The sequence below is a fragment of the Mastomys coucha genome, unplaced genomic scaffold (genome assembly GCF_008632895.1).
Source record: "Mastomys coucha isolate ucsf_1 unplaced genomic scaffold, UCSF_Mcou_1 pScaffold20, whole genome shotgun sequence".
Lineage (NCBI taxonomy): Eukaryota > Metazoa > Chordata > Mammalia > Rodentia > Muridae > Mastomys > Mastomys coucha.
The window spans coordinates 80,090,279-80,097,197 of record NW_022196903.1 but is presented as its reverse complement, the minus strand read 5'-3'; the positions used below and the strand labels follow the sequence as shown (position 1 = coordinate 80,097,197).

General features: G+C 47.9%; 1 protein-coding gene across 8 annotated transcripts in view; it reads right to left on the bottom strand.

Annotated features, from left to right (window-relative positions):
- The window catches only part of LOC116099186, a 74,269-nt gene that overhangs the window by 16,185 nt on the left and 51,165 nt on the right, over positions 1-6,919 (bottom strand). For 3 of the 8 annotated variants that reach the window (XR_004122140.1, XR_004122147.1, XR_004122111.1), the window contains one exon: positions 6,301-6,645. The gene's annotated coding sequence lies outside the window, so the exon portion shown is untranslated. Of the gene's footprint in view, positions 1-1,045; positions 2,656-2,863; positions 2,883-5,533; positions 5,737-6,300; positions 6,646-6,919 lie in introns of those variants that run through there. The other 5 variants (XR_004122142.1, XR_004122145.1, XR_004122112.1 and 2 more) reach the window with 4 other exon arrangements.

The following is a 6,919-nucleotide window of genomic DNA, read 5'->3' as shown; positions in this document are numbered from 1 at the left end:
GCAGCTCTCTCTGAGTTCAAGGCCAGCCTGGTCTACAGAGGGAGTTCCAAGATAGCCAAGGCTACACAAAGAAACCCTGTCTCAAAACAACCATAAATACCAGGGGAAACTGGGAAAGGGGATAACATTTGAAATGTAAATAAATAAAATATCCAATTTAATTTAAAAAAATTAAGAAAAAAAAAAGTGTCTGCTGCAATCCCTAGGGTAATACAGAAACAGAGGGGCTTGATTACACATGGAGTAGTCCCTTCACCCTCTGCTCAAGCAACTCACACCATGTGGGCAGAGCAAGCCAGGCTCTCTCCTCCCCTCAGAAAAGCAGAGGCCCCTCATAGGATCCCAAGCAGGCTGCTCTTCATCCTCCTGCCTGGATGGAGTTAGGCCCCTTTGGACCATCCATCTTAGAGTCTACCCTTGACAGCATCAAGAAACAGTCTTGAGCCTTCTCACGAGCACCCTAGAAGGTAAAGGAACCCCAACAATGAATGACAGGAGCACCCACCTTCAGCGGCAGAACGGGCCCTGGTCAGCTTAAATGATTTCTTTATCTCTCTAAAGTCTGACACCTTTACACACACATACATGCAGGCAAAATACCAATGCACAAATAAAAATAAAAATAATAATAAAAAAAATTAGTTTAGGGCTGGGGAGATGGCTCAGCAGGTAAAAGCACTGACTGCTCTTCAGAAGGTCCTGAGTTCAGATCCCAGCAACCACATGGTGGCTCACAACCACCGATAATAAGATCTGACGCCCTCTTCTGGTGTGTCTGAAAACAGCTACAGTGAATTACACTGGAGTGAGCGGGCCCGAGCAAGCAGGCTGGAGCGAGCAGGACTGGAGCGAGCAGGGCCGGAGCGAGCAGGGCCAGCAGAGGTCCTGAGTTCAATTCCCAGCAGCCACACACATGATGGCTCACGGCCATCTGTACAGCTACAGTGTACTCATACACATAAAATAAATCTTTATTTAAAAAAAAAAAAAGAACCTGTTCTGTATGCAAGGTAAGCTCTAGAAATCTGCCACTCGACAAACACCTAGAACTCACAGAACAGTATTGTGCACTTTAAAATACATGCAGAGGATGCCTATCACCTGAAGTTTCTGGCCCGCCAAACAGAAAGAACTTGGCATTTTGTGGTGTGCTGAGTACATATGGTATCTTTAGATTATGGAGACGGCAGGACAGGACTGTGGCTGCACACATTAAGTACACAGTGTTTGCTGTATGTTGGTTGTACCCCAATAAAACTATGAAGGGTGGTCCTGCAACCAGACATGTGACGCCCACTGATGGAGACCTTCCTTTCCTGTCCCAGGTTCCTGGGGTATTTCCAACACACCTATCCTCCTATTCACTGCTCACAGAATACAGAATCATAAAATCCTAAACAACACAGATGAGGAAGAGGTGAAGCAGAAGGCACAGAGAGACTCCAGAAGCCTACACCTAGTAAGCGAAGCCCCTGCCAGCTGCTGGCTAAGGGAAAGGCAGGGGAGGTCTGAGTAAGAGGTCAGACACCTTAGCACCTCACATTTGGTACCTGTCGTGACAGTGAGGTGGGGCAGGAACCTTGCCTGACAGGGGAAAGCATTAGTTCACACCTGTACAGAAGAGGATGGGCTGGAAGAGAGCCCGCTATCTGTGCCCAGGGGTCCCTCTGCGGGGCATCAGGACTAAGACCTCTTCAAGCCTTTTTTCTCCTCTCAAGCCTAGAGGTTGGGTATTAGAAGATTCATTTGCTTATTTGCTAATAACATATTTTCTTATGTTTCTAGACCACGTAGATTTTCTTTCTTTCTGATGTTCTTTGGGGTTGGCTCTCTAAGTTAGTGAGAGACAGAGCTAGAGAGCAGTAAAGAAGCACTGCCCACAGGGTCTTCCTCATCCCCTCTACAGCAGCCCCCGATCCGACTCTCCCTCCTCTTCTCATCCCTCTACAGCAGTCCCCTGATCCGACCCTCCCTCCTGTCCTCCTCATCCCCTCTACAGCAGTCCCCTGACCCAACCACCTTCCCTTTGAAGACAGAGTAACTCTAGCTGAGCCACCTGTCCCTGAGTCCTGCCCTCTCCCCACTCCCTCCAGACACTTCAGCTGGAGGAATTGCAGCAGACAGGTGGGGTCCTGATGCCTAACCTGTGGTGTTTCTCGGTCATTCCCCAGACTCATCTCTTGTATGCCTGGAATCCCATCATCCAAGAGATTCAAGGTACATTTTTTGAGATTCTGTCTCAAAACAAACAAACAAACAAACCACAACAAAAAAAAACACAAAAACCCTCAAGAATTAAAGTCTGGTCTCACCAGATGTCTGTTGGGTCTTAACAGAGTGAGCCTTTGGTGACAGCATGGCTAAAAATGAGGTGTCAGAGAAGTAAACACCTACAAGGATTGCAAAGGCTGCTCAGGACCAGGGACAGTGACCGATGATGCAGTGGGTCCCCAAAGCTGTTTGGAATGAGTGCCAAGACCTTCAGTATCTCTTTAACCCCAGCAAACCTGCTTGGTGTCCATCTTCTTCAAAGCAATGCTAATCCCGAGTGAGAAGCTTTCTGTGTGGGCTCCAGGCAGACTCAACAACCATAATCACCTAGTGAGTTCAAAACTTCCATCCCTGGGGGCCTCTTCCGGTGCCACAGTAAGAGACCTGAGATAAACGTTTGAGATACTCAAGCAAGGTCCAGAGTCCCCCTTCCAAAAGGACCCACTCTGCTACATCTACCTGGCACTTAAAGTGTTCCTCTAGGTTGGGTGATGGTGGCACACACCTTTAATCCCAGCACTCAGGAGACAGAGGCAGGCGGATTTCTGAGTTCGAGGCAAGCCTGGTCTACAGAGTGAGTTCCAGGACAGCCAAGGCTACACAGAGAAACCCTGTCTCAGAAAACAAACAAAACAAAACAGAACAAAAGTGTTCCTCTAGATCAGTGGTTCTCAGCCTTCCTAAGGCTTTAGGGCCCTTTAATACAGTTCCTCATGTGGTGACCCGGCCATGAGATTACTTTGCAGCTACTTCATAACTAATTTTGCTTCTGTGATGAACTGTAAGTTTCTGTGTTTTCTGATTGTCTTAGGTGACCCTGTGACAGGGTCCTTCAACCCCCAAAGGGGTCATAACCCACAGATTGAGAACTGCTACTCTAGAAAACCATCAATATCCTTAATGTGCAGCAAGGAACAGGAAAGGCTGCTGTAGTCTGTAGTCACACAAGAACAGACTGGAGGTGGTCCTGGGACCCTTGTGTCAGGGACTTTGGGGTTTTCTCCCTAACTCCTTAACTTTATCTTCTGCCCTAACATACATATCTGTTCCAGCAGCATCCTGCCAAGTCCAGGTGCTTACTCAGACTTAGAACCTGCATCCAGGACAGCTCCAAAGCAGTTACCCACAAGGGCTCTGGCCCAGCCTCAAAGGATGCTTCAACCGGGCCTGCATACCCCTACTCCCAAATAGTCCCATAGCCTGGACAGCAGTGAAACAACCAGCTCTTTCTGGACTTCCAGCTTTTTGCCCCACCCCCAAAGACACTCCAATGTCAGCAGGAAGGACTCATAGATGATTAGGATTACGTTGCCCCATTAGTCATTTATTATCAACAAAAGGCTGGGATGTTTGGTTTCAGACCCCAGGACAAGGGACTGAGGTGCATATTTTACACATTAAAGCAGACCTGGCCTCCAGTTTCTCCCAGTGTTTCTCAGTCCCTACTTAGTATGCCCTGCCCCCAACCCTGAACTTTCCAGACCAGGGCCTGGGCTGCCCTTTACCCAGAGGCTCTTCCCTATTTTGGCATCTCTTCTCTTTCTCCTTCTGTGTGTGTGTGTGTGTGTGTGTGTGTATACACTTTTTCTCTCTCTTCCCCTCTCTCCCTTTCCATGTCAACTTTCTTGCCTTGGTCTTTAGGGCCAGTAAATCTGCCCAAGAGCAGCTTCCCATATGTATGTATATATGTACACACATATGTATGTATATATGTGTATATATATGTGTGTATGTGTGTGTGTGTGTGTGTGTGTGTGTGTGTATATATATATATATATATATATATATATATATGGCTTGAATTGGTTCATTTTACCAGTGGAGAAATTATCAGATGGCACATTTTTAAATTATATCAAAGAGTTATCTGAGATGGGGTGGCTATGTGGCAGGACAGATAGAGATGTGGGGTGCCAAAGACCCTATCAGCCAGTTCCTGATTCTACTGCATTAAGACAAACCAGCTGACTAAAAAGGACAGATATCAAACACAGAGGCCAAGCGTTAATGGGAAGCTTTCCAACTCATGACATTCTGCTGGCCAGAGCTAGGGGATACCCACAGGGGCCCAGGGATCCTCTGAAGGGATTTTTGGCAGATGATGCAGGCAGAACAGAGGCAGGGCAATCCTGGGCTGTTAGTCTGTCACATGACACAATCCACATCCTCCTGTCACATGATCTTCACCCCACCCCCACCCCCACCCCATCTCCCTTCCCTCCCTTGGCTGTTTTGATTTGGTTAAAATAGATGCAAACCTTGGTCTTTTCTATTTTTAACAGCCAGCCATTACATAATCCACCCTGTAATTGCTGACTTGAAGCATGACTGGCAACAGCAGAAAATCCCTGGAGTTCGTGACAAGGAAGGACCGGCCAGCACAGAAACCTCTGGTGGCTTCACTGACTGCCAACTGCCAGAGTCACACGGGCCTGGGGAAATCCCTCCCCCGTGGCCTTGCAGGAACAGCAGCTCTGGGGGAAGGGAACAGGCAGCCTGGCTGGGAGGAGGTGGTATTGAAATGGGCTCAGACTCCAACCACTGGTGCTGAAAGGACGCCTGGCCCAGGCACCCTTAAACTTGATTTTCTTCCTAGGGAACGGAGTCTTCAGAGCCATGGACCTTTCCAAACACCAATCCCTGGCCTCTAACAGCCTCCGAAACATTCCTGCAGGATCAGGAAAAAGGACACAGAGCCAGGAAGCTGCACTGTGGCCACAAGGAGCACCCCCACCCCCTGCAAAGTTCTGAAGATGCTCGTCTGGAACACCATCCAGTTGGCTAAGCATTTCAAGGGGTTGGCAGTGTGGCACTACAAGAGGCATGGAGGGGACAGCCTCTCTCTCTGAATTTGCCAATCTTGCCCCCAGCCTAACCTTGTGAATCCAGGAGGCCAGTCTAATCTATAATAACTTATTCAATCAACATCTGTGGAGTGTCACACACTGGGAGTGTTGGGAGAGAACAGAGAGTAAAGTCACTGCCTGCTAGGATAGCATCATACAGGGTGGTGACAAGAGGCTGCTGAGGGCACACAGAAGGGGCAGGCAGGACTGAGGGATCAGAGGTCATTCTCAGGCATTCAGGGTCCTCCCACTACTCGCTTCCTTGATTCCAGTACTTAACCTTTACTGGGGTTTCCATATGCAGATCGCTAGGCTCTTCTGTACAGGGTCTCATTTGACAGCACTTTAAGACAAAAGGATCTGCTGAGAAGTCCAGCAAGGACTGCATACAATTCATACATGAACACTTCTGGCTGATGAATATCCAAACCAAATGTTTATAAGGAAAAAGGGGAAGGCAGCTGGCCCCATTGAGTGGAGGCTTGATAGTTTAATGCACTCCCAGGCTCTCAGCAGACAGCTATCTAGGTCCCTCTCTCGGCTCAACCTTCATCTGTGTCTGCTTCATCTTGGACATCTTGGTGCAAAGATGGCCATCTCCTATGGCTTTACACTCCACCTTAAGAAATAGAGAACATTTCCTAACAGTTCTAACCAAGATCCAGAAAGCTCTGACTCCCCAACTTGGATCTGCTATGCTCCAAGTGATTGGCCACATGTTCTTCAAATGAAATGGAAACTATATGTGGTGGCACTTGCCTTTAATCCCGGTACCCAGGGGCTGATGGATCTCTGTTGAGTTTGAGTTTGGTGCCAGTTCTAGGCCGGCCAAGGCTACATAAAGAGACCCTCTCTCAAAAAAAAAAAAGGTTGTTTACCCATGAAGACCTTCCCTGAGACTGGACCTCAGTGGAAAAACGGAGGTCTTTAACTAAGACAGGAGGATGTATGCCAAAAAGCCAAAGCCCACTGGTCTTACAGCTCTCAGAGCCTGGAGTAACAGTCACCTGAAGTCACACAAGAGGCTTAGCAAGATGGCTCTGTAGGTAAAGGCACTTGCCACCAAGCTTGGTGACTTGAGTTTGATTACCATTGTAAAGGAGAGAACTGACCCCCAAATGGAGTCCTCTGACCTCTACCACAAGCTGTGGTATGTGTACACCCCAACATAGATACACAAACACAAAAGAAATAAATTTAATATATTTTTTAAAAAATCTCCATTAACCAGGTCTCTTTCCCTAAGGATACTTATCAAGTGTGGCACAGGCTTGCCGGTTGCTTTATGACACTTACGGGAGCAGTGATGACTCCTTAAAGTAGTCTTTGTTACAGCAGTCTTCAGGTCCCAAGAGCTTCCTGGTCTTCTCATGCCCTTCGCCCAGAGTGCCGTAGCTGGGAAGGCTGCTGCTCTGGGTCTTTGGCCAGCATTCTGGGCTTCTGTGTAACTCACAGGGACAGAAGGGTGTGACCACGACCTTCCTTTGTGGCATCTGAACTGGTACTGGCTTTCTTTGGTCAGGAAAGACTGTTAGCAGGGAGACATGGTTACACACCTCAATCACTAGGATGGCAGCAGTTGGGTGTGAGCTGCAGGCATGTCCTTGGATATGCTCTTAAAGCTGACGGCCCCTTATCCCAAGTACATGAGAAGTCCCAATGGCTACTTCTGGAGTTCTTACTGCCTATCTCACTTCATAAGACTGATCACTCTCTCCTCTGCACTAAGTATGCCCAGACTGGGATTCAGTTCTCTGCATGCTTTCTCAAAAATAAAACATATACACAAACACAAACTCACA